Below are 24,504 nucleotides of genomic sequence, written 5' to 3'. Positions count from 1 at the left end.
ACTATCTGCCTGGGAAGCTGAGGACACCCGGAGCCAGGCTCAGCAACTGCGAATAACCGTACCTTCCTCCACCACAAAGAGGCCAGGACCAAAAGCTCTTGCTGCTCTTCAAGTAGCCAGGCAACCCCATTCACAGCCCCACAAACACTGACGCTGTCTCTTTCCGTGGCCTCCCAAACTCCAAGACTATCTGCCTGGGACGCTGAGTACAGCCAGAGCCAAGCTAAGCAATTGCGAATTTCTCGAGATTCCTCCCACCCCGAAGGGGCCAGGACAAAAAGCTCCTGCTGCTCTTCAAGTAGCCAGGCAACTCCATTCACAGCCCCACAAACGCTGACGCTGTCTCTTTTGTGAGCCTCCCAAACTCCAATAGTAACTGCCTGCGACGCTGAGGACACCCGGAGGCAGGCTCAGCAACTGCGAATAACCGTACCTTCCTCCCACCCCAAAGGGGCCAGGACCAAAAGCTCTTGCTGCTCTTCAAGTAGCCAGGCAACGCCATTCACAGCCCAACAAAAGCTGACGCTGTCTCTTTCGTGACCTTCCAAACTCCAAGACTATCTGCCTGGGTCACTGAATACAGCCGGAGCCAGGCTCAGCGATTGCGAATAACCGTACCTTCCTCCCACCCCAAAGGGGCCAGGACCAAAAGCTCTTGCTGCTCTTCAAGTAGCCAGGCAACCCCATTCACAGCCCCACAAAAGCTGATGCTGTCTCTTTCGTGAGCCTCCCAAAATCCAAGACTATCTGCCTGGGACACTGAATACAGCTGGAGCCAGGCTCAGAAATTGCGAACGTCGCGGTATTCCTCCTACGCCAAAGGTGCCAGGACCAAAAGCTCTTGCTGCTCTTCAAGTAGCCAGGCAACACCATTCACAGCCCCACAAAAGCTGATGCTGTCTCTTTCGTGAGCCTCCCAAAATCCAAGACTATCTGCCTGGGAAGCTGAGGACACCCGGAGCCAGGCTCAGCAACTGCGAATAACCGTACCTTCCTCCACCACAAAGAGGCCAGGACCAAAAGCTCTTGCTGCTCTTCAAGTAGCCAGGCAACCCCATTCACAGCCCCACAAACGCTGACGCTGTCTCTTTCGTGAGCCTCCCAAAGTCCAATAGTAACTGCCTGCGACGCTGAGGACACCCGGAGGCAGGCTCAGCAACTGCGAATAACCGTACCTTCCTCCCACCCCAAAGGGGCCAGGACCAAAAGCTCTTGCTGCTCTTCAAGTAGCCAGGCAACGCCATTCACAGCCCCACAAACGCTGACGCTGTCTCTTTCGTGAGCCTCCCAAACTCCAAGACTATCTGCCTGGGACACTGAATACAGCCGGAGCCAGGCTCAGCGATTGCGAACGTCCCGGGATTCCTCCCACCCCAAAGGGGCCAGGACCAAAAGCTCTTGCTGCTCTTCAAGTAGCCAGGCAACCCCATTCACAGCCCCACAAACGCTGACGCTGTCTCTTTCGTGACCTTCCAAACTCCAAGACTAGCTGCCTGGGACGCTGAGGACACCCGGAGCCAGGCTCAGCAATTGCGAATGTCTCGAGATTCCTCCCACCCCAAAGGGGCCAGGACAAAAAGCTCCTGCTGCTCTTCAAGTAGCCAGGCAACTCCATTCACAGCCCCACAAACGCTGACGCTGTCTCTTTCGTGAGCCTCCCAAACTCCAATAGTAACTGCCTGCAACAGTGAATACAGTCGGAGCCAGGCTCAGCGATTGCGAACGTCCCGGGATTCCTCCCACCCCAAAGGGGCCAGCACCAAAAGCTCTTGCTGCTCTTCAAGTAGCCAGGCAACCCCATTCACAGCCCCACAAACACTGACGCTGTCTCTTTCCGTGGCCTCCCAAACTCCAAGACTATCTGCCTGGGACGCTGAGTACAGCCAGAGCCAAGCTAAGCAATTGCGAATTTCTCGAGATTCCTCCCACCCCGAAGGGGCCAGGACAAAAAGCTCCTGCTGCTCTTCAAGTAGCCAGGCAACTCCATTCACAGCCCCACAAACGCTGACGCTGTCTCTTTCGTGAGCCTCCCAAACTCCAATAGTAACTGCCTGCGATGCTGAGGACACCCGGAGGCAGGCTCAGCAACTGCGAATAACCGTACCTTCCTCCCACCCCAAAGGGGCCAGGACCAAAAGCTCTTGCTGCTCTTCAAGTAGCCAGGCAACGCCATTCACAGCCCAACAAAAGCTGACGCTGTCTCTTTCGTGACCTTCCAAACTCCAAGACTATCTGCCTGGGTCACTGAATACAGCCGGAGCCAGGCTCAGCGATTGCGAATAACCGTACCTTCCTCCCACCCCAAAGGGGCCAGGACCAAAAGCTCTTGCTGCTCTTCAAGTAGCCAGGCAACCCCATTCACAGCCCCACAAAAGCTGATGCTGTCTCTTTCGTGAGCCTCCCAAAATCCAAGACTATCTGCCTGGGACACTGAATACAGCTGGAGCCAGGCTCAGAAATTGCGAACGTCGCGGTATTCCTCCTACGCCAAAGGTGCCAGGACCAAAAGCTCTTGCTGCTCTTCAAGTAGCCAGGCAACACCATTCACAGCCCCACAAAAGCTGATGCTGTCTCTTTCGTGAGCCTCCCAAAATCCAAGACTATCTGCCTGGGAAGCTGAGGACACCCGGAGCCAGGCTCAGCAACTGCGAATAACCGTACCTTCCTCCACCACAAAGAGGCCAGGACCAAAAGCTCTTGCTGCTCTTCAAGTAGCCAGGCAACCCCATTCACAGCCCCACAAACGCTGACGCTGTCTCTTTCGTGAGCCTCCCAAACTCCAATAGTAACTGCCTGCGACGCTGAGGACACCCGGAGGCAGGCTCAGCAACTGCGAATAACCGTACCTTCCTCCCACCCCAAAGGGGCCAGGACCAAAAGCTCTTGCTGCTCTTCAAGTAGCCAGGCAACCCCATTCACAGCCCCACAAACGCTGACGCTGTCTCTTTCGTGAGCCTCCCAAACTCCAAGACTATCTGCCTGGGACACTGAATACAGCCGGAGCCAGGCTCAGCGATTGCGAACGTCCCGGGATTCCTCCCACCCCAAAGGGGCCAGGACCAAAAGCTCTTGCTGCTCTTCAAGTAGCCAGGCAACCCCATTCACAGCCCCACAAACGCTGACGCTGTCTCTTTCGTGACCTTCCAAACTCCAAGACTAGCTGCCTGGGACGCTGAGGACACCCGGAGCCAGGCTCAGCAATTGCGAATGTCTCGAGATTCCTCCCACCCCAAAGGGGCCAGGACAAAAAGCTCCTGCTGCTCTTCAAGTAGCCAGGCAACTCCATTCACAGCCCCACAAACGCTGACGCTGTCTCTTTCGTGAGCCTCCCAAACTCCAATAGTAACTGCCTGCAACAGTGAATACAGTCGGAGCCAGGCTCAGCGATTGCGAACGTCCCGGGATTCCTCCCACCCCAAAGGGGCCAGCACCAAAAGCTCTTGCTGCTCTTCAAGTAGCCAGGCAACCCCATTCACAGCCCCACAAACACTGACGCTGTCTCTTTCCGTGGCCTCCCAAACTCCAAGACTATCTGCCTGGGACGCTGAGTACAGCCAGAGCCAAGCTAAGCAATTGCGAATTTCTCGAGATTCCTCCCACCCCGAAGGGGCCAGGACAAAAAGCTCCTGCTGCTCTTCAAGTAGCCAGGCAACTCCATTCACAGCCCCACAAACGCTGACGCTGTCTCTTTTGTGAGCCTCCCAAACTCCAATAGTAACTGCCTGCGACGCTGAGGACACCCGGAGGCAGGCTCAGCAACTGCGAATAACCGTACCTTCCTCCCACCCCAAAGGGGCCAGGACCAAAAGCTCTTGCTGCTCTTCAAGTAGCCAGGCAACGCCATTCACAGCCCAACAAAAGCTGACGCTGTCTCTTTCGTGACCTTCCAAACTCCAAGACTATCTGCCTGGGTCACTGAATACAGCCGGAGCCAGGCTCAGCGATTGCGAATAACCGTACCTTCCTCCCACCCCAAAGGGGCCAGGACCAAAAGCTCTTGCTGCTCTTCAAGTAGCCAGGCAACGCCATTCACAGCCCCACAAAAGCTGATGCTGTCTCTTTCGTGAGCCTCCCAAAATCCAAGACTATCTGCCTGGGACACTGAATACAGCTGGAGCCAGGCTCAGAAATTGCGAACGTCGCGGTATTCCTCCTACGCCAAAGGTGCCAGGACCAAAAGCTCTTGCTGCTCTTCAAGTAGCCAGGCAACACCATTCACAGCCCCACAAAAGCTGATGCTGTCTCTTTCGTGAGCCTCCCAAAATCCAAGACTATCTGCCTGGGAATCTGAGGACACCCGGAGCCAGGCTCAGCAACTGCGAATAACCGTACCTTCCTCCACCACAAAGAGGCCAGGACCAAAAGCTCTTGCTGCTCTTCAAGTAGCCAGGCAACCCCATTCACAGCCCCACAAACGCTGACGCTGTCTCTTTCGTGAGCCTCCCAAAGTCCAATAGTAACTGCCTGCGACGCTGAGGACACCCGGAGGCAGGCTCAGCAACTGCGAATAACCGTACCTTCCTCCCACCCCAAAGGGGCCAGGACGAAAAGCTCTTGCTGCTCTTCAAGTAGCCAGGCAACGCCATTCACAGCCCCACAAACGCTGACGCTGTCTCTTTCGTGAGCCTCCCAAACTCCAAGACTATCTGCCTGGGACACTGAATACAGCCGGAGCCAGGCTCAGCGATTGCGAACGTCCCGGGATTCCTCCCACCCCAAAGGGGCCAGGACCAAAAGCTCTTGCTGCTCTTCAAGTAGCCAGGCAACCCCATTCACAGCCCCACAAACGCTGACGCTGTCTCTTTCGTGACCTTCCAAACTCCAAGACTAGCTGCCTGGGACGCTGAGGACACCCGGAGCCAGGCTCAGCAATTGCGAATGTCTCGAGATTCCTCCCACCCCAAAGGGGCCAGGACAAAAAGCTCCTGCTGCTCTTCAAGTAGCCAGGCAACTCCATTCACAGCCCCACAAACGCTGACGCTGTCTCTTTCGTGAGCCTCCCAAACTCCAATAGTAACTACCTGCAACAGTGAATACAGTCGGAGCCAGGCTCAGCGATTGCGAACGTCCCGGGATTCCTCCCACCCCAAAGGGGCCAGGTCCAAAAGCTCTTGCTGCTCTTCAAGTAGCCAGGCAACACCATTCACAGCCCCACAAACGCTGACGCTGTCTCTTTCCGTGGCCTCCCAAACTCCAAGACTATCTGCCTGGGACGCTGAGTACAGCCAGAGCCAAGCTAAGCAATTGCGAATTTCTCGAGATTCCTCCCACCCCGAAGGGGCCAGGACCAAAAGCTCTTGCTGCTCTTCAAGTAGCCAGGCAACCCAATTCACAGCCCCACAAACGCTGACGCTGTCTCTTTCGTGAGCCTCCCAAACTCCAATAGTAACTGCCTGCGACGCTGAGGACACCCGGAGGCAGGCTCAGAAACTGCGAATAACCGTACCTTCCTCCCACCCCAAAGGGGCCAGGACCAAAAGCTCTTGCTGCTCTTCAAGTAGCCAGGCAACGCCATTCACAGCGCCACAGACGCTGACGCTGTCTCTTTCGTGACCTTCCAAACTCCAAGACTAGCTGCCTGGGACGCTGAGGACACCCGGAGCCAGGCTCAGCAATTGCGAATGTCTCGAGATTCCTCCCACCCCAAAGGGGCCAGGACAAAAAGCTCTTGCTGCTCTTCAAGTAGCCAGGCAACCCCATTCACAGCCCCACAAACGCTGACGCTGTCTCTTTCATGAGCCTCCCAAAATCCAAGATTATCTGCCTGCAACACTGAATACAGCCGGAGCCAGGCTCAGCGATTGCGAGCGTCCCGGGATTCCTCCCACCCCAAAGGGGCCAGGACCAAAAGCTCTTGCTGCTCTTCAAGTAGCCAGGCAACACCATTCACAGCCCCACAAACGCTGACGCTGTCTCTTTCTGTGGCCTCCCAAACTCCAAGACTCTCTGCCTGGGATGCTGCGTACATCCAGAGCCAGGCTCAGAAATTGCGAACGTCGCGGTATTCCTCCTACGCCAAAGGTGCCAGGACCAAAAGCTCTTGCTGCTCTTCAAGTAGCCAGGCAACCCCATTCACAGCCCCACAAACGCTGATGCTGTCTCTTTCGTGAGCCTCCCAAACTCCAATACTATCTGCCTGGGACGCTGAGGACACCCGGAGCCAGGCTCAGCAACTGCGAATAACCGTACCTTCCTCCCACCCCAAAGGGGCCAGGACCAAAAGCTCTTGCTGCTCTTCAAGTAGCCAGGCAACCCCATTCACAGCGCCACAGACGCTGACGCTGTCTCTTTCCGTGGCCTCCCAAACTCCAAGACTATCTGCCTGGGACGCTGAGTACAGCCGGAGCCAAGCTAAGCAATTGCGAATTTCTCGAGATTCCTCCCACCCCGAAGGGGCCAGGACAAAAAGCTCCTGCTGCTCTTCAAGTAGCCAGGCAACTCCATTCACAGCCCCACAAACGCTGACGCTGTCTCTTTTGTGAGCCTCCCAAAGTCCAATAGTAACTGCCTGCGACGCTGAGGACACCCGGAGGCAGGCTCAGCAACTGCGAATAACCGTACCTTCCTCCCACCCCAAAGGGGCCAGGACCAAAAGCTCTTGCTGCTCTTCAAGTAGCCAGGCAACTCCATTCACAGCCCCGCAAAGGCTGATGCTGTCTCTTTCGTGAGCCTCCCAAACTCCAAGACTATCTGCCTGGGACACTGAATACAGCCGGAGCCAGGCTCAGCGATTGCGAACGTCCCGGGATTCCTCCCACCCCAAAGGGGCCAGGACCAAAAGCTCTTGCTGCTCTTCAAGTAGCCAGGCAACGCCATTCACAGCCCAACAAAAGCTGACGCTGTCTCTTTCGTGACCTTCCAAACTCCAAGACTATCTGCCTGGGACACTGAATACAGCCGGAGCCAGGCTCAGCGATTGCGAATAACCGTACCTTCCTCCCACCCCAAAGGGGCCAGGACCAAAAGCTCTTGCTGCTCTTCAAGTAGCCAGGCAACCCCATTCACAGCCCACAAAAGCTGATGCTGTCTCTTTCGTGAGCCTCCCAAAATCCAAGACTATCTGCCTGGGACACTGAATACAGCTGGAGCCAGGCTCAGAAATTGCGAACGTCGCGGTATTCCTCCTACGCCAAAGGTGCCAGGACCAAAAGCTCTTGCTGCTCTTCAAGTAGCCAGGCAACACCATTCACAGCCCCACAAACGCTGACGCTGTCTCTTTCTGTGGCCACCCAAACTCGAATAGTATCTGCCTGGGATGCTGCGTACAGCCAGAGCCAGGCTCAGCAACTGGGAACGTCTGCAGGTTCCTCCCACGCCAAAGGGGCCAGGACAAAAAGCTCTTGCTGCTCTTCAAGTAGCCAGGCAACCCCATTCACAGCCCCACAAACGCTGACGCTGTCTCTTTCGTGAGCCTCCCAAACTCCAAGATTATCTGCCTGGGACACTGAATACAGCCGGAGCCAGGCTCAGCGATTGCGAACGTCCCGGGATTCCTCCCACCCCAAAGGGGCCAGGACCAAAAGCTCTTGCTGCTCTTCAAGTAGCCAGGCAACCCCATTCACAGCCCCACAAACGCTGACGCTGTCTCTTTCGTGAGCCTCCCAAACTCCAAGATTATCTGCCTGGGACACTGAATACAGCCGGAGCCAGGCTCAGCGATTGCGAACGTCCCGGGATTCCTCCCACCCCAAAGGGGCCAGGACCAAAAGCTCTTGCTGCTCTTCAAGTAGCCAGGCAACCCCATTCACAGCCCCACAAACGCTGATGCTCTCTCTTTCATGCGCCTCCCAAACTCCAATACTAACTGCCTAGGACTCTGAGGACACCCTGAGCCAGGATCAGCAACTGCGAATTTCTCGAGATTCCTCCCACCCCAAAGGGGCAGGAGAAAAAGCTCTTGCTGCTCTTCAAGTAGCCAGGCTACTCCATTCACAGCCCCACAAACGCTGATGCTGTCTCTTTCGTGAGCCTCCCAAACTCCAATAGTAACTGCCTGCGACGCTGAGGACACCCGGAGGCAGGCTCAGAAACTGCGAATAACCGTACCTTCCTCCCACCCCAAAGGGGCCAGGACCAAAAGCTCTTGCTGCTCTTCAAGTAGCCAGGCAACGCCATTCACAGCCCCACAAAAGCTGACGCTGTCTCTTTCGTGACCTTCCAAACTCCAAGACTATCTGCCTGGGACACTGAGTACAGCCAGACGCAAGCTAAGCAATTGCGAATTTCTCGAAATTCCTCCCACCCCAAAGGGGCCAGGACAAAAAGCTCTTCCTGCTCTTCAAGTAGCCAGGCAACCCCATTCACAGCCCCACAAACGCTGACGCTGTCTCTTTCGTGAGCCTCCCAAAATCCAAGATTATCTGCCTGCAACACTGAATACAGCCGGAGCCAGGCTCAGCGATTGCGAACGTCCCGGGATTCCTCCCACCCCAAAGGGGCCAGGACCAAAAGCTCTTGCTGCTCTTCAAGTAGCCAGGCAACCCCATTCACAGCCCCACAAACACTGACGCTGTCTCTTTCCGTGGCCTCCCAAACTCCAAGACTATCTGCCTGGGACGCTGAGTACAGCCAGAGCCAAGCTAAGCAATTGCGAATTTCTCGAGATTCCTCCCACCCCGAAGGGGCCAGGACAAAAAGCTCCTGCTGCTCTTCAAGTAGCCAGGCAACTCCATTCACAGCCCCACAAACGCTGACGCTGTCTCTTTCGTGAGCCTCCCAAACTCCAATAGTAACTGCCTGCAACAGTGAATACAGTCGGAGCCAGGCTCAGCGATTGCGAACGTCCCGGGATTCCTCCCACCCCAAAGGGGCCAGGACCAAAAGCTCTTGCTGCTCTTCAAGTAGCCAGGCAACCCCATTCACAGCCCCACAAACGCTGACGCTGTCTCTTTCCGTGGCCTCCCAAACTCCAAGACTATCTGCCTGGGACGCTGAGTACAGCCAGAGCCAAGCTAAGCAATTGCGAATTTCTCGAGATTCCTCCCACCCCGAAGGGGCCAGGACAAAAAGCTCCTGCTGCTCTTCAAGTAGCCAGGCAACTCCATTCACAGCCCCACAAACGCTGACGCTGTCTCTTTTGTGAGCCTCCCAAACTCCAATAGTAACTGCCTGCGACGCTGAGGACACCCGGAGGCAGGCTCAGCAACTGCGAATAACCGTACCTTCCTCCCACCCCAAAGGGGCCAGGACCAAAAGCTCTTGCTGCTCTTCAAGTAGCCAGGCAACGCCATTCACAGCCCAACAAAAGCTGACGCTGTCTCTTTCGTGACCTTCCAAACTCCAAGACTATCTGCCTGGGTCACTGAATACAGCCGGAGCCAGGCTCAGCGATTGCGAATAACCGTACCTTCCTCCCACCCCAAAGGGGCCAGGACCAAAAGCTCTTGCTGCTCTTCAAGTAGCCAGGCAACCCCATTCACAGCCCCACAAAAGCTGATGCTGTCTCTTTCGTGAGCCTCCCAAAATCCAAGACTATCTGCCTGGGACACTGAATACAGCTGGAGCCAGGCTCAGAAATTGCGAACGTCGCGGTATTCCTCCTACGCCAAAGGTGCCAGGACCAAAAGCTCTTGCTGCTCTTCAAGTAGCCAGGCAACACCATTCACAGCCCCACAAAAGCTGATGCTGTCTCTTTCGTGAGCCTCCCAAAATCCAAGACTATCTGCCTGGGACACTGAATACAGCCGGAGCCAGGCTCAGCAACTGCGAATAACCGTACCTTCCTCCACCACAAAGAGGCCAGGACCAAAAGCTCTTGCTGCTCTTCAAGTAGCCAGGCAACCCCATTCACAGCCCCACAAACGCTGGCGCTGTCTCTTTCGTGAGCCTCCCAAAGTCCAATAGTAACTGCCTGCGACGCTGAGGACACCCGGAGGCAGGCTCAGCAACTGCGAATAACCGTACCTTCCTCCCACCCCAAAGGGGCCAGGACCAAAAGCTCTTGCTGCTCTTCAAGTAGCCAGGCAACCCCATTCACAGCCCCACAAACGCTGACGCTGTCTCTTTCGTGACCTTCCAAACTCCAAGACTAGCTGCCTGGGACGCTGAGGACACCCGGAGCCAGGCTCAGCAATTGCGAATGTCTCGAGATTCCTCCCACCCCAAAGGGGCCAGGACAAAAAGCTCCTGCTGCTCTTCAAGTAGCCAGGCAACTCCATTCACAGCCCCACAAACGCTGACGCTGTCTCTTTCGTGAGCCTCCCAAACTCCAATAGTAACTGCCTGCAACAGTGAATACAGTCGGAGCCAGGCTCAGCGATTGCGAACGTCCCGGGATTCCTCCCACCCCAAAGGGGCCAGCACCAAAAGCTCTTGCTGCTCTTCAAGTAGCCAGGCAACTCCATTCACAGCCCCACAAACGCTGACGCTGTCTCTTTTGTGAGCCTCCCAAACTCCAATAGTAACTGCCTGCGACGCTGAGGACACCCGGAGGCAGGCTCAGCAACTGCGAATAACCGTACCTTCCTCCCACCCCAAAGGGGCCAGGACCAAAAGCTCTTGCTGCTCTTCAAGTAGCCAGGCAACTCCATTCACAGCCCCTCAAAGGCTGATGCTGTCTCTTTCGTGAGCCTCCCAAACTCCAAGACTATCTGCCTGGGACACTGAATACAGCCGGAGCCAGGCTCAGCGATTGCGAACGTCCCGGGATTCCTCCCACCCCAAAGGGGCCAGGACCAAAAGCTCTTGCTGCTCTTCAAGTAGCCAGGCAACGCCATTCACTGCCCAACAAAAGCTGACGCTGTCTCTTTCGTGACCTTCCAAACTCCAAGACTATCTGCCTGGGACACTGAATACAGCCGGAGCCAGGCTCAGCGATTGCGAATAACCGTACCTTCCTCCCACCCCAAAGGGGCCAGGACCAAAAGCTCTTGCTGCTCTTCAAGTAGCCAGACAACCCCATTCACAGCCCACAAAAGCTGATGCTGTCTCTTTCGTGAGCCTCCCAAAATCCAAGACTATCTGCCTGGGAAGCTGAGGACACCCGGAGCCAGGCTCAGCAACTGCGAATAACCGTACCTTCCTCCCACCCCAAAGGGGCCAGGACCAAAAGCTCTTGCTGCTCTTCAAGTAGCCAGGCAACGCCATTCACAGCCCCACAAAAGCTGACGCTGTCTCTTTCGTGACCTTCCAAACTCCAAGACTATCTGCCTGGGACACTGAGTACAGCCAGACGCAAGCTAAGCAATTGCGAATTTCTCGAAATTCCTCCCACCCCAAAGGGGCCAGGACAAAAAGCTCTTCCTGCTCTTCAAGTAGCCAGGCAACCCCATTCACAGCCCCACAAACGCTGACGCTGTCTCTTTCGTGAGCCTCCCAAAATCCAAGATTATCTGCCTGCAACACTGAATACAGCCGGAGCCAGGCTCAGCGATTGCGAACGTCCCGGGATTCCTCCCACCCCAAAGGGGCCAGGACCAAAAGCTCTTGCTGCTCTTCAAGTAGCCAGGCAACCCCATTCACAGCCCCACAAACACTGACGCTGTCTCTTTCCGTGGCCTCCCAAACTCCAAGACTATCTGCCTGGGACGCTGAGTACAGCCAGAGCCAAGCTAAGCAATTGCGAATTTCTCGAGATTCCTCCCACCCCGAAGGGGCCAGGACAAAAAGCTCCTGCTGCTCTTCAAGTAGCCAGGCAACTCCATTCACAGCCCCACAAACGCTGACGCTGTCTCTTTTGTGAGCCTCCCAAACTCCAATAGTAACTGCCTGCGACGCTGAGGACACCCGGAGGCAGGCTCAGCAACTGCGAATAACCGTACCTTCCTCCCACCCCAAAGGGGCCAGGACCAAAAGCTCTTGCTGCTCTTCAAGTAGCCAGGCAACGCCATTCACAGCCCAACAAAAGCTGACGCTGTCTCTTTCGTGACCTTCCAAACTCCAAGACTATCTGCCTGGGTCACTGAATACAGCCGGAGCCAGGCTCAGCGATTGCGAATAACCGTACCTTCCTCCCACCCCAAAGGGGCCAGGACCAAAAGCTCTTGCTGCTCTTCAAGTAGCCAGGCAACCCCATTCACAGCCCCACAAAAGCTGATGCTGTCTCTTTCGTGAGCCTCCCAAAATCCAAGACTATCTGCCTGGGACACTGAATACAGCTGGAGCCAGGCTCAGAAATTGCGAACGTCGCGGTATTCCTCCTACGCCAAAGGTGCCAGGACCAAAAGCTCTTGCTGCTCTTCAAGTAGCCAGGCAACACCATTCACAGCCCCACAAAAGCTGATGCTGTCTCTTTCGTGAGCCTCCCAAAATCCAAGATTATCTGCCTGGGAAGCTGAGGACACCCGGAGCCAGGCTCAGCAACTGCGAATAACCGTACCTTCCTCCACCACAAAGAGGCCAGGACCAAAAGCTCTTGCTGCTCTTCAAGTAGCCAGGCAACCCCATTCACAGCCCCACAAACGCTGACGCTGTCTCTTTCGTGAGCCTCCCAAAGTCCAATAGTAACTGCCTGCGACGCTGAGGACACCCGGAGGCAGGCTCAGCAACTGCGAATAACCGTACCTTCCTCCCACCCCAAAGGGGCCAGGACCAAAAGCTCTTGCTGCTCTTCAAGTAGCCAGGCAACCCCATTCACAGCCCCACAAACGCTGACGCTGTCTCTTTCGTGAGCCTCCCAAACTCCAAGACTATCTGCCTGGGACACTGAATACAGCCGGAGCCAGGCTCAGCGATTGCGAACGTCCCGGGATTCCTCCCACCCCAAAGGGGCCAGGACCAAAAGCTCTTGCTGCTCTTCAAGTAGCCAGGCAACCCCATTCACAGCCCCACAAACGCTGACGCTGTCTCTTTCGTGACCTTCCAAACTCCAAGACTAGCTGCCTGGGACGCTGAGGACACCCGGAGCCAGGCTCAGCAATTGCGAACGTCTCGAGATTCCTCCCACCCCAAAGGGGCCAGGACAAAAAGCTCCTGCTGCTCTTCAAGTAGCCAGGCAACTCCATTCACAGCCCCACAAACGCTGACGCTGTCTCTTTCGTGAGCCTCCCAAACTCCAATAGTAACTGCCTGCAACAGTGAATACAGTCGGAGCCAGGCTCAGCGATTGCGAACGTCCCGGGATTCCTCCCACCCCAAAGGGGCCAGCACCAAAAGCTCTTGCTGCTCTTCAAGTAGCCAGGCAACCCCATTCACAGCCCCACAAACACTGACGCTGTCTCTTTCCGTGGCCTCCCAAACTCCAAGACTATCTGCCTGGGACGCTGAGTACAGCCAGAGCCAAGCTAAGCAATTGCGAATTTCTCGAGATTCCTCCCACCCCGAAGGGGCCAGGACAAAAAGCTCCTGCTGCTCTTCAAGTAGCCAGGCAACTCCATTCACAGCCCCACAAACGCTGACGCTGTCTCTTTTGTGAGCCTCCCAAACTCCAATAGTAACTGCCTGCGACGCTGAGGACACCCGGAGGCAGGCTCAGCAACTGCGAATAACCGTACCTTCCTCCCACCCCAAAGGGGCCAGGACCAAAAGCTCTTGCTGCTCTTCAAGTAGCCAGGCAACGCCATTCACAGCCCAACAAAAGCTGACGCTGTCTCTTTCGTGACCTTCCAAACTCCAAGACTATCTGCCTGGGTCACTGAATACAGCCGGAGCCAGGCTCAGCGATTGCGAATAACCGTACCTTCCTCCCACCCCAAAGGGGCCAGGACCAAAAGCTCTTGCTGCTCTTCAAGTAGCCAGGCAACCCCATTCACAGCCCCACAAAAGCTGATGCTGTCTCTTTCGTGAGCCTCCCAAAATCCAAGACTATCTGCCTGGGACACTGAATACAGCTGGAGCCAGGCTCAGAAATTGCGAACGTCGCGGTATTCCTCCTACGCCAAAGGTGCCAGGACCAAAAGCTCTTGCTGCTCTTCAAGTAGCCAGGCAACACCATTCACAGCCCCACAAAAGCTGATGCTGTCTCTTTCGTGAGCCTCCCAAAATCCAAGACTATCTGCCTGGGAAGCTGAGGACACCCGGAGCCAGGCTCAGCAACTGCGAATTACCGTACCTTCCTCCACCACAAAGAGGCCAGGACCAAAAGCTCTTGCTGCTCTTCAAGTAGCCAGGCAACCCCATTCACAGCCCCACAAACGCTGGCGCTGTCTCTTTCGTGAGCCTCCCAAAGTCCAATAGTAACTGCCTGCGACGCTGAGGACACCCGGAGGCAGGCTCAGCAACTGCGAATAACCGTACCTTCCTCCCACCCCAAAGGGGCCAGGACCAAAAGCTCTTGCTGCTCTTCAAGTAGCCAGGCAACCCCATTCACAGCCCCACAAACGCTGACGCTGTCTCTTTCGTGACCTTCCAAACTCCAAGACTAGCTGCCTGGGACGCTGAGGACACCCGGAGCCAGGCTCAGCAATTGCGAATGTCTCGAGATTCCTCCCACCCCAAAGGGGCCAGGACAAAAAGCTCCTGCTGCTCTTCAAGTAGCCAGGCAACTCCATTCACAGCCCCACAAACGCTGACGCTGTCTCTTTCGTGAGCCTCCCAAACTCCAATAGTAACTGCCTGCAACAGTGAATACAGTCGGAGCCAGGCTCAGCGATTGCGAACGTCCCGGGATTCCTCCCACCCCAAAGGGGCCAGCACCAAAAGCTCTTGCTGCTCTTCAAGTAGCCAGGCAACACCATTCACAGCCCCACAAACGCTGACGCTGTCTCTTTCCGTGGCCTCCCAAACTCCAAGACTATCTGCCTGGGACGCTGAGTACAGCCAGAGCCAAGCTAAGCAATTGCGAATTTCTCGAGATTCCTCCCACCCCGAAGGGGCCAGGACAAAAAGCTCTTGCTGCTCTTCAAGTAGCCAGGCAACCCCATTCACAGCCCCACAAACGCTGACGCTGTCTCTTTCGTGAGCCTCCCAAACTCCAATAGTAACTGCCTGCGACGCTGAGGACACCCGGAGGCAGGCTCAGAAACTGCGAATAACCGTACCTTCCTCCCACCCCAAAGGGGCCAGGACCAAAAGCTCTTGCTGCTCTTCAAGTAGCCAGGCAACGCCATTCACAGCGCCACAGACGCTGACGCTGTCTCTTTCGTGACCTTCCAAACTCCAAGACTAGCTGCCTGGGACGCTGAGGACACCCGGAGCCAGGCTCAGCAATTGCGAATGTCTCGAGATTCCTCCCACCCCAAAGGGGCCAGGACAAAAAGCTCCTGCTGCTCTTCAAGTAGCCAGGCAACCCCATTCACAGCCCCACAAACGCTGACGCTGTCTCTTTCATGAGCCTCCCAAAATCCAAGATTATCTGCCTGCAACACTGAATACAGCCGGAGCCAGGCTCAGCGATTGCGAACGTCCCGGGATTCCTCCCACCCCAAAGGGGCCAGGACCAAAAGCTCTTGCTGCTCTTCAAGTAGCCAGGCAACCCCATTCACAGCCCCACAAACGCTGATGCTGTCTCTTTCGTGAGCCTCCCAAACTCCAATACTATCTGCCTGGGACACTGAATACAGCTGGAGCCAGGCTCAGAAATTGCGAACGTCGCGGTATTCCTCCTACGCCAAAGGTGCCAGGACCAAAAGCTCTTGCTGCTCTTCAAGTAGCCAGGCAACCCCATTCACAGCGCCACAGACGCTGACGCTGTCTCTTTCCGTGGCCTCCCAAACTCCAAGACTATCTGCCTGGGACGCTGAGTACAGCCAGAGCCAAGCTAAGCAATTGCGAATTTCTCGAGATTCCTCCCACCCCGAAGGGGCCAGGACAAAAAGCTCCTGCTGCTCTTCAAGTAGCCAGGCAACTCCATTCACAGCCCCACAAACGCTGACGCTGTCTCTTTTGTGAGCCTCCCAAACTCCAATAGTAACTGCCTGCGACGCTGAGGACACCCGGAGGCAGGCTCAGAAACTGCGAATAACCGTACCTTCCTCCCACCCCAAAGGGGCCAGGACCAAAAGCTCTTGCTGCTCTTCAAGTAGCCAGGCAACTCCATTCACAGCCCCGCAAAGGCTGATGCTGTCTCTTTCGTGAGCCTCCCAAACTCCAAGACTATCTGCCTGGGACACTGAATACAGCCGGAGCCAGGCTCAGCGATTGCGAACGTCCCGGGATTCCTCCCACCCCAAAGGGGCCAGGACCAAAAGCTCTTGCTGCTCTTCAAGTAGCCAGGCAACGCCATTCACAGCCCAACAAAAGCTGACGCTGTCTCTTTCGTGACCTTCCAAACTCCAAGACTATCTGCCTGGGACACTGAATACAGCCGGAGCCAGGCTCAGCGATTGCGAATAACCGTACCTTCCTCCCACCCCAAAGGGGCCAGGACCAAAAGCTCTTGCTGCTCTTCAAGTAGCCAGGCAACCCCATTCACAGCCCCACAAAAGCTGATGCTGTCTCTTTCGTGAGCCTCCCAAAATCCAAGACTATCTGCCTGGGACACTGAATACAGCTGGAGCCAGGCTCAGAAATTGCGAACGTCGCGGTATTCCTCCTACGCCAAAGGTGCCAGGACCAAAAGCTCTTGCTGCTCTTCAAGTAGCCAGGCAACCCCATTCACAGCCCCACAAACGCTGACGCTGTCTCTTTCCGTGGGCACCCAAACTCGAATAGTATCTGCCTGGGATGCTGTGTACAGCCAGAGCCATGCTCAGCAACTGCGAATTTCTCGAGATTCCTCCCACGCCAAAGGGGCCAGGACCAAAAGCTCTTGCTGCTCTTCAAGTAGCCAGGCAACCCCATTCACAGCCCCACAAACGCTGCCGATGTTTCTTTCATGAGCCTCCCAAACTCCAATACTATCTGCCTGGGAAGCTGAGGACACCCGGAGCCAGGCTCAGCAACTGCGAATAACCGTACCTTCCTCCCACCCCAAAGGGGCCAGGACCAAAAGCTCTTGCTGCTCTTCAAGTAGCCAGGCAACGCCATTCACAGCCCCACAAACGCTGACGCTGTCTCTTTCCGTGGCCTCCCAAACTCCAAGAATATCTGCCTGGGACACTGAATACAGCCGGAGCCAGGCTCAGCGATTGCGAACGTCCCGGGATTCCTCCCACCCCAAAGGGGCCAGGACCAAAAGCTCTTGCTGCTCTTCAAGTAGCCAGGCAACGCCATTCACAGCCCAACAAAAGCTGACGCTGTCTCTTTCGTGACCTTCCAAACTCCAAGACTATCTGCCTGGGTCACTGAATACAGCCGGAGCCAGGCTCAGCGATTGCGAATAACCGTACCTTCCTCCCACCCCAAAGGGGCCAGGACCAAAAGCTCTTGCTGCTCTTCAAGTAGCCAGGCAACCCCATTCACAGCCCCACAAAAGCTGATGCTGTCTCTTTCGTGAGCCTCCCAAAATCCAAGACTATCTGCCTGGGACACTGAATACAGCTGGAGCCAGGCTCAGAAATTGCGAACGTCGCGGTATTCCTCCTACGCCAAAGGTGCCAGGACCAAAAGCTCTTGCTGCTCTTCAAGTAGCCAGACAACACCATTCACAGCCCCACAAAAGCTGATGCTGTCTCTTTCGTGAGCCTCCCAAAATCCAAGACTATCTGCCTGGGAAGCTGAGGACACCCGGAGCCAGGCTCAGCAACTGCGAATAACCGTACCTTCCTCCACCACAAAGAGGCCAGGACCAAAAGCTCTTGCTGCTCTTCAAGTAGCCAGGCAACCCCATTCACAGCCCCACAAACGCTGACGCTGTCTCTTTCGTGAGCCTCCCAAAGTCCAATAGTAACTGCCTGCGACGCTGAGGACACCCGGAGGCAGGCTCAGCAACTGCGAATAACCGTACCTTCCTCCCACCCCAAAGGGGCCAGGACCAAAAGCTCTTGCTGCTCTTCAAGTAGCCAGGCAACCCCATTCACAGCCCCACAAACGCTGACGCTGTCTCTTTCGTGAGCCTCCCAAACTCCAAGACTATCTGCCTGGGACACTGAATACAGCCGGAGCCAGGCTCAGCGATTGCGAACGTCCCGGGATTCCTCCCACCCCAAAGGGGCCAGGACCAAAAGCTCTTGCTGCTCTTCAAGTAGCCAGGCAACCCCATTCACAGCCCCACAAACGCTGACGCTGTCTCTTTCGTGACCTTCCAAACTCCAAGACTAGCTGCCTGGGACGCTGAGGACACCCGGAGCCAGGCTCAGCAATTGCGAATGTCTCGAGATTCCTCCCACCCCAAAGGGGCCAGGACAAAAAGCTCCTGCTGCTCTTCAAGTAGCCAGGCAACTCCATTCACAGCCCCACAAACGCTGACGCTGTCTCTTTCGTGAGCCTCCCAAACTCCAAGATTATCTGCCTGCAACACTGAATACAGCCGGAGCCAGGCTCAGCGATTGCGAACGTCCCGGGATGCCTCCCACCCCAAAGGGGCCAGCACCAAAAGCTCTTGCTGCTCTTCAAGTAGCCAGGCAACCCCATTCACAGCCCCACAAACACTGACGCTGTCTCTTTCCGTGGCCTCCCAAACTCCAAGACTATCTGCCTGGGACGCTGAGTACAGCCAGAGCCAAGCTAAGCAATTGCGAATTTCTCGAGATTCCTCCCACCCCGAAGGGGCCAGGACAAAAAGCTCCTGCTGCTCTTCAAGTAGCCAGGCAACTCCATTCACAGCCCCACAAACGCTGACGCTGTCTCTTTTGTGAGCCTCCCAAACTCCAATAGTAACTGCCTGCGACGCTGAGGACACCCGGAGGCAGGCTCAGCAACTGCGAATAACCGTACCTTCCTCCCACCCCAAAGGGGCCAGGACCAAAAGCTCTTGCTGCTCTTCAAGTAGCCAGGCAACGCCATTCACAGCCCAACAAAAGCTGACGCTGTCTCTTTCGTGACCTTCCAAACTCCAAGACTATCTGCCTGGGTCACTGAATACAGCCGGAGCCAGGCTCAGCGATTGCGAATAACCGTACCTTCCTCCCACCCCAAAGGGGCCAGGACCAAAAGCTCTTGCTGCTCTTCAAGTAGCCAGGCAACCCCATTCACAGCCCCAGAAAAGGTGATGCTGTCTCTTTCGTGAGCCTCCCAAAATCCAAGACTATCTGCCTGGGACACTGAATACAGCTGGAGCCAGGCTCAGAAATTGCGAACGTCGCGGTATTCCTCCTACGCCAAAGGTGCCAGGACCAAAAGCTCTTGCTGCTCTTCAAGTAGCCAGGCAACACCATTCACAGCCCCACAAAAGCTGATGCTGTCTCTTTCGTGAGCCTCCCAAAATCCAAGACTATCTGCCTGGGAAGCTGAGGACACCCGGAGCCAGGCTCAGCAACTGCGAATAACCGTACCTTCCTCCACCACAAAGAGGCCAGGACCAAAAGCTCTTGCTGCTCTTCAAGTAGCCAGGCAACCCCATTCACAGCCCCACAAACGCTGACGCTGTCTCTTTCGTGAGCCTCCCAAAGTCCAATAGTAACTGCCTGCGACGCTGAGGACACCCGGAGGCAGGCTCAGCAACTGCGAATAACCGTACCTTCCTCCCACCCCAAAGGGGCCAGGACCAAAAGCTCTTGCTGCTCTTCAAGTAGCCAGGCAACCCCATTCACAGCCCCACAAACGCTGACGCTGTCTCTTTCGTGAGCCTCCCAAAATCCAAGACTATCTGCCTGGGACACTGAATACAGCCGGAGCCAGGCTCAGCGATTGCGAACGTCCCGGGATTCCTCCCACCCCAAAGGGGCCAGGACCAAAAGCTCTTGCTGCTCTTCAAGTAGCCAGGCAACCCCATTCACAGCCCCACAAACGCTGACGCTGTCTCTTTCGTGACCTTCCAAACTCCAAGACTAGCTGCCTGGGACGCTGAGGACACCCGGAGCCAGGCTCAGCAATTGCGAATGTCTCGAGATTCCTCCCACCCCAAAGGGGCCAGGACAAAAAGCTCCTGCTGCTCTTCAAGTAGCCAGGCAACTCCATTCACAGCCCCACAAACGCTGACGCTGTCTCTTTCGTGAGCCTCCCAAACTCCAATAGTAACTGCCTGCAACAGTGAATACAGTCGGAGCCAGGCTCAGCGATTGCGAACGTCCCGGGATTCCTCCCACCCCAAAGGGGCCAGCACCAAAAGCTCTTGCTGCTCTTCAAGTAGCCAGGCAACCCCATTCACAGCCCCACAAACACTGACGCTGTCTCTTTCCGTGGCCTCCCAAACTCCAAGACTATCTGCCTGGGACGCTGAGTACAGCCAGAGCCAAGCTAAGCAATTGCGAATTTCTCGAGATTCCTCCCACCCCGAAGGGGCCAGGACAAAAAGCTCTTGCTGCTCTTCAAGTAGCCAGGCAACCCCATTCACAGCCCCACAAACGCTGACGCTGTCTCTTTCGTGAGCCTCCCAAACTCCAATAGTAACTGCCTGCGACGCTGAGGACACCCGGAGGCAGGCTCAGAAACTGCGAATAACCGTACCTTCCTCCCACCCCAAAGGGGCCAGGACCAAAAGCTCTTGCTGCTCTTCAAGTAGCCAGGCAACGCCATTCACAGCGCCACAGACGCTGACGCTGTCTCTTTCGTGACCTTCCAAACTCCAAGACTAGCTGCCTGGGACGCTGAGGACACCCGGAGCCAGGCTCAGCAATTGCGAATGTCTCGAGATTCCTCCCACCCCAAAGGGGCCAGGACCAAAAGCTCTTGCTGCTCTTCAAGTAGCCAGGCAACTCCATTCACAGCCCCACAAACACTGACGCTGTCTCTTTCGTGAGCCTCCCAAACTCCAAGATTATCTGCCTGGGACACTGAATACAGCCGGAGCCAGGCTCAGCGATTGCGAACGTCCCGGGATTCCTCCCACCCCAAAGGGGCCAGGACCAAAAGCTCTTGCTGCTCTTCAAGTAGCCAGGCAACCCCATTCACAGCCCCACAAACGCTGACGCTGTCTCTTTCGTGAGCCTCCCAAAATCCAAGATTATCTGCCTGCAACACTGAATACAGCCGGAGCCAGGCTCAGCGATTGCGAGCGTCCCGGGATTCCTCCCACCCCAAAGGGGCCAGGACCAAAAGCTCTTGCTGCTCTTCAAGTAGCCAGGCAACCCCATTCACAGCCCCACAAACGCTGACGCTGTCTCTTTCTGTGGCCTCCCAAACTCCAAGACTCTCTGCCTGGGATGCTGCGTACAGCCAGAGCCAGGCTCAGAAATTGCGAACGTCGCGGTATTCCTCCTACGCCAAAGGTGCCAGGACCAAAAGCTCTTGCTGCTCTTCAAGTAGCCAGGCAACTCCATTCACAGCCCCACAAACGCTGATGCTGTCTCTTTCGTGAGCCTCCCAAACTCCAATACTATCTGCCTGGGACGCTGAGGACACCCGGAGCCAGGCTCAGCAACTGCGAATAACCGTACCTTCCTCCCACCCCAAAGGGGCCAGGACCAAAAGCTCTTGCTGCTCTTCAAGTAGCCAGGCAACCCCATTCACAGCGCCACAGACGCTGACGCTGTCTCTTTCCGTGGCCTCCCAAACTCCAAGACTATCTGCCTGGGACGCTGAGTACAGCCAGAGCCAAGCTAAGCAATTGCGAATGTCTCGAGATTCCTCCCACCCCGAAGGGGCCAGGACCAAAAGCTCCTGCTGCTCTTCAAGTAGCCAGGCAACTCCATTCACAGCCCCACAAACGCTGACGCTGTCTCTTTTGTGAGCCTCCCAAACTCCAATAGTAACTGCCTGCGACGCTGAGGACACCCGGAGGCAGGCTCAGAAACTGCGAATAACCGTACCTTCCTCCCACCCCAAAGGGGCCAGGACCAAAAGCTCTTGCTGCTCTTCAAGTAGCCAGGCAACGCCATTCACAGCCCCACAAAGGCTGATGCTGTCTCTTTCGTGAGCCTCCCAAAATCCAAGACTATCTGCCTGGGACACTGAATACAGCCGGAGCCTGTCTCAGCGATTGCGAACGTCCCGGGATTCCTCCCACCCCAAAGGGGCCAGGACCAAAAGCTCTTGCTGCTCTTCAAGTAGCCAGGCAACCCCATTCACAGCCCAACAAAAGCTGACGCTGTCTCTTTCGTGACCTTCCAAACTCCAAGACTATCTGCCTGGGACACTGAATACAGCCGGAGCCAGGCTCAGCGATTGCGAATAACCGTACCTTCCTCCCACCCCAAAGGGGCCAGGACCAAAAGCTCTTGCTGCTCTTCAAGTAGCCAGGCAACCCCATTCACAGCCCCACAAACGCTGACGCTGTCTCTTTCGTGAGCCTCCCAAACTCCAAGACTATCTGCCTGGGACACTGAATACAGCTGGAGCCAGGCTCAGAAATTGCGAACGTCGCGGTATTCCTCCTACGCCAAAGGTGCCAGGACCAAAAGCTCTTGCTGCTCTTCAAGTAGCCAGGCAACCCCATTCACAGCCCCACAAACGCTGACGCTGTCTCTTTCTGTGGCCACCCAAACTCGAATAGTATCTGCCTGGGATGCTGCGTACAGCCAGAGCCAGGCTCAGCAACTGGGAACGTCTGCAGGTTCCTCCCACGCCAAAGGGGCCAGCACCAAAAGCTCTTGCTGCTCTTCAAGTAGCCAGGCAACGCCATTCACAGCCCAACAAAAGCTGACGCTGTCTCTTTCGTGACCTTCCAAACTCCAAGACTATCTGCCTGGGTCACTGAATACAGCCGGGCCAGGCTCAGTAATTGCGAATAACAGTGCCTTCCTCCCACCCCAAAGGGGCCAGGACCAAAAGCTCTTGCTGCTCTTCAAGTAGCCAGGAAACCCCATTCACAGCCCCACAAACGCTGATGCTGTCTCTTTCGTGAGCCTGCCATACTCCAATACTTTCTGCCTTGGATGTTGAGTACAGCTGTATCGCAGCCCAGGAATTGAGCTTGTCCCAAGATTCCTCCCACGCCAAAGGGGCCAGGACCAAAAGCTCTTGCTGCTCTTCAAGTAGCCAGGCAACACCATTCACAGCCCCACAAACGCTGACGCTGTCTCTTTCGTGATCTTCCAAACTCCAAGACTATCTGCCTGGGACGCTGAGTACAGCCAGAGCCAAGCTAAGCAATTGCGAATGTCTCGAGAATCCTCCCACTCCAAAGGGGCCAGGACCAAAAGCTCTTGCTGCTCTTCAAGTAGCCAGGCAACCCCATTCACAGCCCCACAAACACTGACGCTGTCTCTTTCCGTGGCCACCCAAACTCGAATAGTATCTGCCTGGGATGCTGCGTACAGCCAGAGCCATGCTCAGCAACTGGGAACGTCTGCAGGTTCCTCCCACGCCAAAGGGGCCAGGACCAAAAGCTCTTGCTGCTCTTCAAGTAGCCAGGCAACCCCATTCACAGCCCCACAAAAGCTGACGCTGTCTCTTTCGTGAGCCTCCCAAACTCCAATACTATCTGCCTGGGAAGCTGAGGACACCCGGAGCCAGGCTCAGCAACTGCGAATAACCCTACCTTCCTCCACCACAAAGAGGCCAGGACCAAAAGCTCTTGCTGCTCTTCAAGTAGCCAGGCAACACCATTCACAGCCCCACAAACGCTGACGCTGTCTCTTTCCGTGGCCTCCCAAACTCCAAGACTATCTGCCTGGGACGCTGAGTACAGCCAGAGCCAAGCTAAGCAATTGCGAATTTCTCAAGATTCCTCCCACCCCAAAGGGGCCAGGACCAAAAGCTCTTGCTGCTCTTCAAGTAGCCAGGCAACCCCATTCACAGCCCCACAAACGGTGACGCTGTCTATTTTTGTAGCCACCCAAACTCCAAGACTAACTGCCTGGGACGCTGAGGACACCCGGAGGCAGGCTCAGCAACTGCGAATAACCGTACCTTCCTCCCACCCCAAAGGGGCCAGGACCAAAAGCTCTTGCTGCTCTTCAAGTAGCCAGGCAACACCATTCACAGCCCCACAAACGCTGACGCTGTCTCTTTCGTGAGCCTCCCAAACTCCAAGACTATCTGCCTGGGACACTGAATACAGCCGGAGCCAGGCTCAGCGATTGCGAATAACCGTTCCTTCCTCCCACCCCAAAGGGGCCAGGACCAAAAGCTCTTGCTGCTCTTCAAGTAGCCAGGCAACCCCATTCACAGCCCCACAAACGCTGACGCTGTCTCTTTCGTGAGCCTCCCAAACTCCAAGACTATCTGCCTGGGACACTGAATACAGCCGGAGCCAGGCTCAGCGATTGCGAATAACCGTTCCTTCCTCCCACCCCAAAGGGGCCAGGACCAAAAGCTCTTGCTGCTCTTCAAGTAGCCAGGCAACCCCATTCACAGCCCCACAAACGCTGACGCTGTCTCTTTCGTGAGCCTCCCAAACACCAATAATAGCTGCCTGGGACAATGATTACATCCGGAGCCAGGCTCAGCGATTGCGAACGTCCCGGGATTCCTCCCACCCCAAAGGGGCCAGGACCAAAAGCTCTTGCTGCTCTTCAAGTAGCCAGGCAACCCCATTCACAGCTCCACAAACGCTGATGCTCTCTCTTTCATGAGCCTCCCAAACTCCAATACTAACTGCCTAGGACGCTGAGGACACCCGGAGCCAGGCTCAGCAACTGCGAATTTCTCGAGATTCCTCCCACCCCAAAGGGGCCAGGACCAAAAGCTCTTGCTGCTCTTCAAGTAGCCAGGCAACCCCATTCACAGCGCCACAGACGCTGACGCTGTCTCTTTCGTGACCTTCCAAAC

The sequence above is a fragment of the Platalea leucorodia genome (assembly GCF_965183815.1).
Source record: "Platalea leucorodia genome assembly, chromosome: 8".
NCBI classification, from domain to species: Eukaryota; Metazoa; Chordata; class Aves; order Pelecaniformes; family Threskiornithidae; genus Platalea; species Platalea leucorodia.
Note: the sequence above shows the minus strand (reverse complement) of the source record.